General features: G+C 35.1%; 1 protein-coding gene across 3 annotated transcripts in view; it reads left to right on the top strand.

Moving 5' to 3' along the window:
* B3GALT1 (beta-1,3-galactosyltransferase 1) overlaps positions 1 to 12,430 on the top strand; it is a 574,453-nt gene that overhangs the window by 236,862 nt on the left and 325,161 nt on the right. For 2 of the 3 annotated variants that reach the window (XM_063595435.1, XM_063595433.1), the window contains exon 1: positions 1,980 to 2,019. The exons of the other annotated variant lie outside the window; for it this stretch is intronic. The gene's annotated coding sequence lies outside the window, so the exon portion shown is untranslated. Of the gene's footprint in view, positions 1 to 1,979; positions 2,020 to 12,430 lie in introns of those variants that run through there. 3 annotated transcript variants of the gene reach the window in all.

Consider the following 12,430-nt stretch of genomic DNA (forward strand, 5'->3'; position numbering starts at 1 on the left):
GCACTCTAAGAGGGCAACTAATAGAATTAGGATGAATCTAAGAGTTTTGGTCTGAGCTACTGAAAGGCAGAGGTGCCAGTAACTGAGATGGGGACAGCTGATAGAATTCTCAGACTCAGCATATGGAAAACTTTGTTTCCGATCTCACTCTCCTCCCACATGAGCACCACCATCAGCTGTCCCCATCTCAGTTGCTAGCACCTCCGTCTTTCAGTAGCTCAGACCAAAACTTTTAGATTCATCCTTGATTCTTCTCTTTTTCTTGTAGCTCGCATCTCTTAGTAAATCTTGTTGGTTCTATCTCAAAATATATCGAGAGCTTAACCACTTCTCACCCGTCTTTGTTGCTACCCCTCTGGTACAAGCCACACCATTTCTCACCTGAATTATTTCAGTAGTCTCTTATATCATCTCCCTGACTCTACCCTTCCCCCAAATCTATTCTTGACATAGCAGCCAAAGCAGTTTTTTAAAAAATCATAAATCAGATTATGTCACTCCCCTTCTCTCAGTTCTCTAGTGGAGTCCTGTCATCTTTAAAGTAATATTTCAAATCTTTACAATGGCCAATGAGACTCTACTTGTCTAGCTCCTGTTTACTTCTCTGAGCTCACTTCCTACAAATCTCCCTGTGCCTATTTCTTCCTTGATCATGAGAGCCAATCCAATCTCTGTGACACTGATCTCTACTTGGACTCCTCTTCCTTCAGATATTTGCAGAGCTTGCTCCCTCATTTAATTCAGATCTCTGTCCAAATGTTCTCCTCAAACAGACTCTACCCCCTATTGGCCAGTGTTAACTAAAATAGCACTCACATCTCCCTTTGTCTCTTCTCTAAATCTATTTTTGTTATTATACTTATATATTACATATTTTTGTTTATCTCTTTTTTGTCTGTTTCACCCACTAGAATGTAAGTTGCATGAAGGCATAGGCTTCCTATAACTCCCTTGCTCCTAAGATCAGTGCTTGGCAGCCAGTAGGTGCTTGCTAAACATTTCTAAAGGAAAGAATGAAAGAATGAATGGTCTTCTTACAATGCAGTATATACATGCTGCTGGAATAGTTCCTTAAATAAAATGTTAATCCTCTTTTGTGCTGGATTGGACTGAATAATCCACTTTCTTTGATGTTTGATGTTAAAGTGATGCCATAAAACAGCTATTAAAAAATTGAGAATTAAGGATCGAAGAGAATCCAAATGCTCAGCTGACTTAGCTACCACCCTGTAGCCTGCATGGCACTGAGGCAATCATCCATCTTTATTGAATGCTTGTCTTATTTTTACAACTCTTTCAGTCATTCACAACCTTGATGGGAAACCTTTTCCAATATTTAATTATTCTTTCAATTGAATATCTATTTTTTTAAATCAAGTCAGATTTAATCACACCAGTTTAAGCTCATTTCTTTTGTAGATCTTCTGGGGAAATAGAAAATTACTTCTGCATACAATCTGCTTAGGTAGATTAGCCTGCATATTCAGTACAAGGGTACATAATAGGTGCACTAATGCTTGTTGTATGTAGTTGAATGGATTGCATGTGAACAAGAAAGAATCGTTTAGCCATTTCAAGTACTTTAGGGTTTTTATCTTGAGACTGTTTTTATCCATTTAACTATTTTTGTTATTTGGCTTTAAATACTGTTTCATTCTCCTACCAAACACAGACATCAACGTTCACATAGCAAATGAGCAATGGGAACTTTAAAATATTAATCCCAAGGTCTTGAATGTCAAAGTAATAATTACTTCATCTCAGTGACATGTGATGCTTTTAAATAATAGCTCTTCTGTTTGTCTGGTGATGGGCATAAATCTCAGCATAAATCTGTGTGAGGGTGGATTGGGGTGGAGTTGGCAGGGGAAAAGGAAAGGGGATAGAGCAGAAAGGATACTGTCGGGAAATTAAATGAAGGACGGGACTTCTTTAATAATGTAGTCTTTTCTTTTTTTCATAATATGTTAGAGTAACCCAAATGATCAACCACCAGGTGTGAAGATTGAACCTGCTGTGGTGAGTAGGACTACCCTTTGGACAGCATTATTAAAGCCAGTCACAAAGGCATATTTCCAAGATAGGAAAGTCTGATTCAATTATTTCTTTCTTTAACTACTACACAGCTTACTTCTGATCATAAAAATAATATATATTGTTCTAAAAAGTTAAAAAAGAAAGTAAAACACTGTGATACCACCATCTAGATAGAATCATTATTATTTCTGCACTTTATTTCTTTCTCCTATCTTCTATGCATATTTTAACGTGTTACTGAGAGTCGTGTGAACTATATAATTATGTATTATAACTTTTGACTATTATGACAATATATGCCCATTCCTTGCAAACATCTAATTTCAATAATCAAATAATATTTCAAAATTTATCAAGATATTTTAATTTACTTAGCCATTTGCTTATTGTGAATATTTTGGCTCAATGGATTTTTTCTGCACAAAACATTTAAATTATTTTTTGGATAAGTTCATTTTTACAAAGAAGAATTTGGGGTCAAATGTTCTGAAAACTTGCCTTTTTATTAGTAGTGGTTGTTTTGGTCCCATGCATTCCTCATAATTTTATTTTAAATTGCTAAGTTGAATATGTAAATTACTAATTGGATCTCATTGTTATTTTAATTTGTATGTCTTTGCCATAGCTGATGTTGAACATTTTCTCCTGTTTATTAGCCACTTATGTTTCTTCTTTGGGGACTTGTGTCATATAATATTTTAATTTGTCTATTGGGATGCTAGCATATGAATTTTTTAATAAATAATTTCTGCAATCAGGACAAAACAATCAGGTTCACCAGCCATTTGATTTTAGTGCTGTTTGGTTTAACTTATTACTATAGCATAATAAAGAAATGTTCAAGGCCATTGTACCACATAATGTCTTAGAAAATATTCTTTGTTTAGGCCCTGTCCAAACATTTTCTAAATAAAATATCAAGAATTATTTTACTTATAGGCAATACTGTTATACACAGATTCATTTTCTGTATTTTTTGTTTGTTGCTTTAAATCAAGGAAATCAAGTAAAATGTTTTTCTGTATCCACACTTTCATATATTTCTTTACTTCACTCTGTTCTCACCCACACACACACTTACACATACACACACACACTCACTATTTATCATTCATTAGCTTCTCTTAGTTTTTGGAAAAGGAGAAAAAAATAACATTCATACTCACATATACATACTCACATATACATAAGCATATGTTATGCTTATGTATAACCTATGCATGTTGAGTGCTTATTTTTAAAGAAAACAATGCAACATTTCATTTTTAGGTCTTTTTTAATTGCTAGTAAATAAAACTACAACTGAGTTTGTATATTTTGTTTATATCCTGTTTTATAGCTTTCTTAGAGTATTTTATATAGATAATCATGTCTGCAGATAAAGACAGTTTTACTGCATCTTTTTTTTTTTTTTTTTTTTTGGGAGACAGACTTTCGCTCTTGTTGCCCAGGCTGGAGTGCAGTGGCGTGATCTCAGCTCACTGCAACCTCCACCTCCCGGGTTCAAGCGATTCTCCTGCCTCAGCCTCCAGAGTAGCTGAGATTATAGGCATGCGCCATCACGCCTGGCTAATTTTGTATTTTTAGTAGAGACGGGGTTTCTCTATGTTGGTCAGGCTGGTCTCGAACACTTGACCTCAGGTGATCTGCCTGCCTCGGCCTCCCAAAGTGCTGGAATTACAGGCATGAGCTACTGCGCCTGGCTACCTCATCTTTTTCTGTGTAAATGCCCTTAATTTTTTCACTTGACTCATTTCACTAGCTAGGATCTCCAGTGTAATATCCACAATAAGAATGATCATCTTTGCATTCTGTCTTTCACCATTACGTTACCTGTAGGTTTCTCATATGTACTTTTTATTTCTACTCCTAGTTTTCTGAGAGTTTTTTTAAATTATAAGTGAGTATTGACACATCAAATACTTTTTAAGAATCTATTAATAGTGTGACTTTTCTTTCTACTAATAGGGCATATTATTTTTGATATTGTATTTTAGATAATTTGATATTTAGATATTTGATTCAACCTTGCATTACAGTGGCAAACCCCAACTGTCATGATCTATTATCCTTTTTTATCTTGCTGTATTCATTTACTAGTATTTTGCTATGAATTTTTGTGTCCCTGATGATGAGGGATATTGGTCTGTAGTTTTCTTATGATTGCTCTATCATTATACATGTAACTACGTATTGTTTTTGTACTATTTTTAACCACTCTAATTGGACATTATTATTGTTGTGCTTGATAGTTATTGTTCAGATTCCCTTACGTTTTACCAATTTATTTGCTCACTATTCCTTTTTAATTTCAGTCCTTCTCTTTGCAACCATGTTTCTTCCTCCTGGAGTACATCCTTTAAAAGGTCTGGTAGTGAGTTATTTTAGTGATAGCACTTTCAATTTGTTGTTTGCCTAGAAATGTCATTCTTTGAATTGTTTAGACAGGTGTACTATTCAAAGGTAATGGGTTTTTTTTCCTCTCAGCACTTTGAAAATGATATTCTACTGTCTTCTAAACTCCATTGTTGCTGTTGAAAAGTTTGTTTTATGATAATTATTCATTTTTGGTAATTTGCCTTTATTCTGACTGATATTAATGTGTTTTCTTTGTCTCTGAGCTTTTACTGTTTCATTACAAAATATATATGGTGTATTTCTTTTTATTAATCTTGTTCAAAGCTTATTTCTGAAGATACTTATCTTTCATCATTTTTGGACCATTTTTAGCCCTTAACTCCGAAGACATTGCTTTCTCCCATCCTCTCTTTTCTTTCCCTCTGGAATCTCATGTTGATTTAGGTTGGGCCTGCATATTCTGTCATCTACATCTCATAACTTCTCTTTTATATTTTGTATCTTTTTTCTCTTCTTTTGTACAGTAGGTAATTTCTTCATATCTGTTATCTAGTTCAATTAGTGCTTTTTTTAGGGGAAAGAGGGAATACAGGCAAGACATTGAAACTTTTGGGGATTAGGGAATGGAAGAGAATTTGTTCACGGTTTGCCGTGTTTTTATGTAAAATATACTAGTTGGAAATATTTCTGTGGGTGGACATTTTTAATGGGGAAATCTTTGCTAGCTATGGAAAATCAAAAATATTTTTCTAAATTAAGATGTTTTAAGTACAATGAGTATCACAAGGAATGGATCAAAAAGAGATCCCAAGATAGTAGTTGAGCTGACTCATAAGCTACCATAAGAACCTTTAATTTCTCTGCCAAACAACTATGACTGTAAACATGAAGAGAAAGTATATAGATATTTAGATATTTATATGAGGGGAGGGCACAGCTACAGTTAAATTATGTCATCTTAGGTAAATTTGTGAAGCATTGTTAGTACCACTGTTCTTACAATTTTAGTAATCAAATCTGGACTGGCAAATATGTGGGAGAAGGAAACCAATATTTATTAAGCATTTGTGATATTCTGCATTAGGCACTAATTATTCTTACAATGGTCCTGAGGTTAAGATTTTGTTATCCTCATTTTAAAAAAGAAGAAAGTCATCTTGGAGGAGTATAGCCACTAAGGTTTACAAAGCTAGCAGGTGGCAGAGCCAGACTCAAACCCAAGGGTCACTTCTAGGACCATGATCGATTTCACAAAGCCATGCTGTTTTATCAGAAGTCCCATTCCCTTGATGAAGCTAAGTCATCAAGGGAACAAATGAAAAAGGGTTATCTTAGAGTAAGTCATTAGAAAGTATAAAGAATAAAAGCAGTAAATCATAGAGTTATAGATTTTTTTTAAGTGGAAGAGACTTCCATTTATGGTAGGGATGAGTGTGCAATAAGGCTGAGCATGGCTGAAGAGATGGAACTGTGTACAACTTTAGGGAGCTTATGAAAGTGGTGACCCTGGAGTTGTTCAGTGCACAATCTATACTGTGTACCAGCCCATCATGGGAAAGACATGTCCATCTGGTCTTCCTAGCTCTGAGATGCCACCTGCAGTGTAACTTCAGGAATACCTCAGATGTGGGGATACTGAATCTTAGGGAAAATTCAAGCTTGGTCAGCTAACAGAGTTAATCTAACTGCTTCAGTATTATACTGGCATGCCTTGCAGAAAGAGGCAGCTCAGTCCTTTGAATTTGTTGTCTGAGAAGAAGACAAAAAGAAAAAAAAAAACAGAACAGGTAGGCATAAAAAGGAGAGGCATACCATGTTATCCCTCCAATTTAACAGATGCTCTGTTAATACCCAAGAATAAATGGCTGGCATTATTACGTTTTCAGAGTAATAAGATTGGAAAAGTTTTCTTCTGTATTAAAAAAAAAATGTGGTTTTTATCACTTCTATTGAACAACTCCTGTTATATAGAATACAATAATAAGAGCCATTATGAATCAAACTGCATTTTGTATTTAAATAGTGTACAAGGTCAAAAAGTTCAGTTTCAAAAGTGTCTTATTCAACAAAATTGGTTGTCTAGTGTAGCAACATTGCAATTAGATTTTTGTTTGTTTGTTTGTTTTTTGAGACAGAGTCTCACTCTGTCACCCAGGCTGGAGTGCAGTGGCGTGATCATGGCTCCCTGCAACCTCCGCCTCCCAGGTTTAAGCAATTCTCGTGCCTCAGCCTCTTGAATAGCTCCACCATGCCCAGCTAATTTTTGTACTTTTAGTAGAGACGTGATTTCACTATGTTGATCAGGCTGGTCTCAAACTCCTGACATCAAGTGATCCACCTGCGTCGGCCTCCCAAAGTGCTGGGATTATAGGAGTGAGCCACCGCGCCCAGCCAAGCATTGCAATTAGATATTGCAGTCCATGCCAGATACACACTTTCTTAAATGTTAGCCAGAAAGAGAGAAAGAGCAAGAACAGGAAATAAAGAAAGAAGGAAAGGAGAGAGGCAGGGAGGGAGGGAAGAGGGAATAAAAGAAAGAGAAAGACATGGAAATAATTAAAGAATTATTAACTCACATGGAAGCAACTGAGGCATTGGTGGTTACAAAAGACAATTTCTTTTTATAATGCAGACTGGGAAACATTTTATTTGTCCTAAAATGGTAAGTGTGCAAAAAGAAACATAAATATACGATCTTATTCATCACTGCTCTGTAACTTCTTTCAATCTGTATTTGAAGGCTCACTGCCCTTCTCTTCCTGCTCTCCATTCTCTATCCTTTAACCAAAGCAATTATTGTATTAGAGATAAAGATATATTTGTGTGTTAGAAGAGAGAGGAAAATGTGAAAGAAAAGCAGTAAACATTTCTGATCCCTCTTACGCAGGATATGTCCCCCTAAAGACTCCAGGAGAGGTAAGACTTCTGTAGGAACCAATGTACCCAGGCCCCTCCACTCTGCTGCTCAGACATGGAGAAGGGAAAGGACCTCCTGCCAGTTGTGGAGGAACATATTGACTAAGGAACTAGAAACTGACCCACTAAAGTTACAGAAGAAAATTAAAATTGTAGCTGCCCTTCAACTCCAACACTCTGAAACTCTATTTCAGAAGGTAAACTCCATTTGCTTGCTTCTTGCCCAACATGGATTTCTGAAAGCCTACTAAAAGTCCCAGATCCCTGGGCCAACTAACTCTGAAGCCTAACATGGTGATTGTATTAGTCTGTTCTCACGCTGCTAATTCCAAGTCTGGGTAATTTATAAAGGAAAGAGGTTTAATTGACTCACAGTTCCACATGGCTGGGGAGGCCTCACAATCATGGCAGAAGTTGAATGAGTAGCAGTGTCAGGTCTTACATGATGGCAGGCAGGAGAGCTTGTGCAGGAAAACTCCCATTTATAAAACCATCAGGTCTCATGAGACTTATTCATTCACTACCATGAAAACAGTATGGGGGAAACCACCCTATGATTCAGTTATCTCCACCTGGCCCCTCCCTTGACACATAAGGATTATCACAAGTCAAGGTGAGATTTGGGTGGGGACACAGCCAAACCATATCAGTGATCAAAAAGGAAAAAAAATACAGTATCTATATGTGCTGTATGTTTCTGAGAGAATCTAGTAAAGACAGCATAGAAAGGGATATAATCAAGAAAAGGACTTAAAATCTAGAGATGGTAGTTAATCATATGTATGCTTCCTTCAGTTACCCCTCCCAGATTTCTGTAAATAGAACAATAATCCATGTAGATGCTGAAGCCAAACATAGGAGTCATTCTTAATTCCTCTCCTTCCTTGTTTTCAAGCCCCTTCCCTGATACCATCACAAAGCATCAGCAAATTCCCTCATCTGTACCTCAGAAATTTTCTGACCTCCACTCCGCCTATCTAAACCTTTTCCTTACTTCTGCTCCTACTAGTGGCTCAAAGTGATCCAAAAATCTATGATTTCTAAAAGTCTGAAGCCTTTTCAAACATTCATCTTTAAATTCCTGGATGCTTGTTCTTTTTTTTTCTTTTCTTTTCTTTTTTTTTTTTTTTTTTTTTTGACAGAGTCTCACTCTGTCGCCCAGGCTTGAGTGCAATGGCATGTTCTTGGCTCACTGCAACTGTCTGCTTCCCTGGCTCAGGTCATTCTCTGCTCAGCCTCCTGAGTAGCTGAGATTACAGGCAAGTGCCACCACGCCTGGCTAATTTTTGTATTTTTACTAGAGTTGGGGTTACATCATGTTGACCAGGCTGGTCTTGAACTCCTGACTTCAGGTGATCCACGCACTTTGGCCTCCCAAAGTGCTGAGATTGCAGGCATGAGCCACCGTGCTTGGCCCTGGATCCTTGTTCTAAAGTCACCTGTTCCCCCAGCTTATTACTTTGTGGTGGCTTCCTCTGATTCACGTCATATTAACTTAGATCTACTAAGATTTATGCCACATCTGGATACTAGAAAACAAACAAGCAAAAGATTTTAAACACTATAAACAAACTTGGTTTAGCTGAGTAAATTACACACATGCATGCATACAAATACATATCTGTGTATATGCTTTTAAAGTATGTATCAGTATATATGTATATGTGCATGTATCTACATATATATATATATATATACATATTTATGTTTTTAAAGTCCTGAGAATAGTAGGGTGGTTGAGGATATAAAACCTGAAATATTGGTGAGGACGCATTAAGGGTGTGATTTTAATCTCTGTAAGTATTGTTTCACCTTTTTGCTTCTGTATAATATACCTGACCTCTGTAGACTTTAAAACATTGGTGAGCAAATTCCCTTTGAATCACCCTGGGTGGAGCAGCGTACATTACTCTGTTCACAGGAGATGTCTTTAGTTATTCTCCAAACTCGGTCTGTTTTGCTCACCAAAATGAAAAATTATAAAGAAAATAACTACAGTTTATCTTGGTATAACTCAAATAGTTTAGAACATTATATAAATCATAGAAACTACTGGATTTAATATGAAAGTAAACAGATTTTTAGTAGAAGATTCTTTAAAATACTTAACTGTGTCTTCTTAGTTTTCACACACAAAAACTATACCTGCTTCTAGAGCGCTGATATACCTATCAGCGTAATACAGTGTTTAAAAATGTGAAAAAAAAGAGTAATTTATCTACAAGGCCTAATTGTACCTCACATTCTGTGATAAATATTTCTTGTGCTCCAAATTATTGCCTTGTTACTCGTATAAAAAATTCAAATGAAACATCCGATTATACTTAGTTTATAATAGTTAATGTAAAAGTTATAAAAAGATAAATACACTATTTGTTAATTGTTAATCTATGCTAAAAACTAATGACAAATGAAAGCAGTCCAATAAGAGTAACAAATAGGTTAATTTCCTTAAACTCATATGAATTATGTTATGCTCTACTTTTTCCCCAATAGTGTAAACAGGATTAGAATTCTCAAAAAGAGCTTTAGCAGAAAATAGTTATTTCTTTTTCTATTTAAAAAAAAAAATGGACTGGGACAGAGTTAGCTTTATCAATGAAAAAAATCTTTGTAATTTAGTAAAAGAAGAAAAATGACACCTCCAAGGACAAAAATAAAGTGAAAATACCTGTAATTTCTCCAAATGGTAAAGTTATATACATCTAGCAAAGGTGAGACAACAATTATTCTTTATCTCAGATAAACCCTGAATAATGCATTACTTTGCAAAAACAGGTTGCCCTCTTTCAACAGAGTGATATCTATTTTGAACCTCAAATTGATCTTACTTTTGGTACTGATATGTTTTGTGAGAAGACAGGATAGTGCTGACTATTCTTTAACATTACAGCATAAATTGTAGGTCACATAAACATGCAAAATTGAATTATAGTAAAATCACTTGCAGAGCTATACTCAGTCTCTTCTCATATAACTCTGTTTTAGTTAACTAAAAATAGCCTTCTTTCTATTTATACAGCTTTATTTGAGGTTACTAGAAGGTAATATAAGGTGAAGATAATATAATTGGGTATCCACAAAATATTATTGAAAATAGGAAATAACGAGATATAATTTAAATATAATTTTTAATTTAATTTAAATGGCTTTCTTGTAAGCTTTTAATTATTTTCTGTTTTCTGAACCTTGGCTAATAATCAAATCAATAATAATTTTTTTCTCTCCAACAGTTAAAAAATAACTCTATTCCTTCAGGAGAAAAGGCATACTGAATATGATTCAGATTTTATTTATTAGGAACAGGTAGAATCTATTAAAATGAATCAATTTAAAGCAATTACCAAATGATCATTTTCTGTCTTGTGCTTGGGAAAACACTAGTCATCTTTCTCTTCCCAAGAGAATTCTGCATATTCTGTTCTTGTCTCCCCTCTGAGTGGCCTTGTCACTCTAGAGTGACATCCATAGGAAAGAGAACCAGCTAGTCCAGGGGTTACCAAGACTGTCTCAACTCCCGGACAGCTTATTCAAGCATGCACCAAGAAAGTGCCTGCACCTGTTCCTACTCCAAACTATAGGGCCCTGCTATTCAGAAAGTGGTTTCCAGACCAGCAGCATCCTTATCTCCTGGAGCTTGTTGGAGACAGGAAAATCTCAGGCCCCATCCCACAACTACTGAATTAGAATTTATGTTTTAATAAGATCTCTAGATGATTCACAAGCATATTCATGTATGAGAGGCACTGCTCTAGGCTACTTATTTGATGCCTGAGTACTCTTCCTGATAGCAAACCTGATACTCACTGGTTTTCTTCTAAGTATTGAAAACTATGTACCATGCTTCTTCTTTCATTCAAATTCTGCCAAAAACCTGATGCTTACTTTCTGTTCTATCTTAGAGATTCCAGTTGATGTTAAACAACTTGTCTCTTTTTCATTGTTGTTTTTGGTTGTCCTTATGCCATTGGCTCCATCTGGTAGACAAGCATGCCTCACCTCACATATGTTATTTCTAATGTACCATTAAATCTACTTTTATATTTTATCTCACTCCCTATTAAGTCTAATTCTGGAGAATTAAATTAATTTCACCATCAAATCTTGAAAAACAGAAGGTAGGGATGTTGGAAATATAAAAGTGACTTCATTCAAACAAGGCTACCAACCAAATGGCAACAGTGGATGTTAATATGAAATTATTGAAATGATCACTTTCCAACCTTGGCACATATAAATCAATCATTAAAACAACCCAAAATAAAAGCATGCTTTGTTTGGATGAAATTCTGAAATTACTTTAAAATGGAATTTTTTGTTCTAGCCAAGTGGTAACCTTTTTATAAATAATGGCTCCTTCTTACTTTTTTAAAGTCTCTTTATGCATAAGCTTTTTTACTGAAGAGTAAGTTCTGAGTCTTACTTTTCAAACCTCCTACTTCTTTTTCTATCACTGCATTCTTCCCTTTAAGGTGGAAAACAATATTCTCCTTTCTGATTTTACTGATCATATGATCAAGAGGATAAATCGTCAGTTTTAGCTTTTCTGACTCACTTTGATTAAAGATGCGGTTTCTTGCTCAGCCTGTATTTCTTTCATTTCTATTCTTCTCCTCACATCTAAATACTAATTTATTTTACAATGTACATATAAATGACATCAGATGAGAAAAATCCTTTTTAGGTAAATTGAAGTTGTAAAATTTTTGTGAGTGGCCTTTTCTCCGTACCACTTTTTTCTTATGGATATTTGAAAATGTCTTGCACAAGGATTTAAACTATGTACACATAATGAAACGTGAAGATTTTAAGTAATTCAGATTTTTATAAAGTAATCTCAATATTTCAGTTGTGATTTTAGGAAAAGTCTAAAATATTTAGAAATTGCCTCAATTCTCTACATTCTTTTTATCTGTACAGATAGATTTTTTTTTTTTCTGGAATCACTGCAGTAGTGCCAGCTGAACATTTACTGGGGGCCTGTCTATTAGATTTTTATATTTTTATGCTGATTATATTGTCCTCCATGAATATCTTTCAGCTCACCCCAAACTCCCAACAGTGGCCACATAAGGATACAATTATTTAATTCATTATTCCTAATTAACCTGTTTTGCAT

This window comes from Pan paniscus, chromosome 13 (genome assembly GCF_029289425.2).
Source record: "Pan paniscus chromosome 13, NHGRI_mPanPan1-v2.0_pri, whole genome shotgun sequence".
Taxonomy (NCBI): domain Eukaryota; kingdom Metazoa; phylum Chordata; class Mammalia; order Primates; family Hominidae; genus Pan; species Pan paniscus.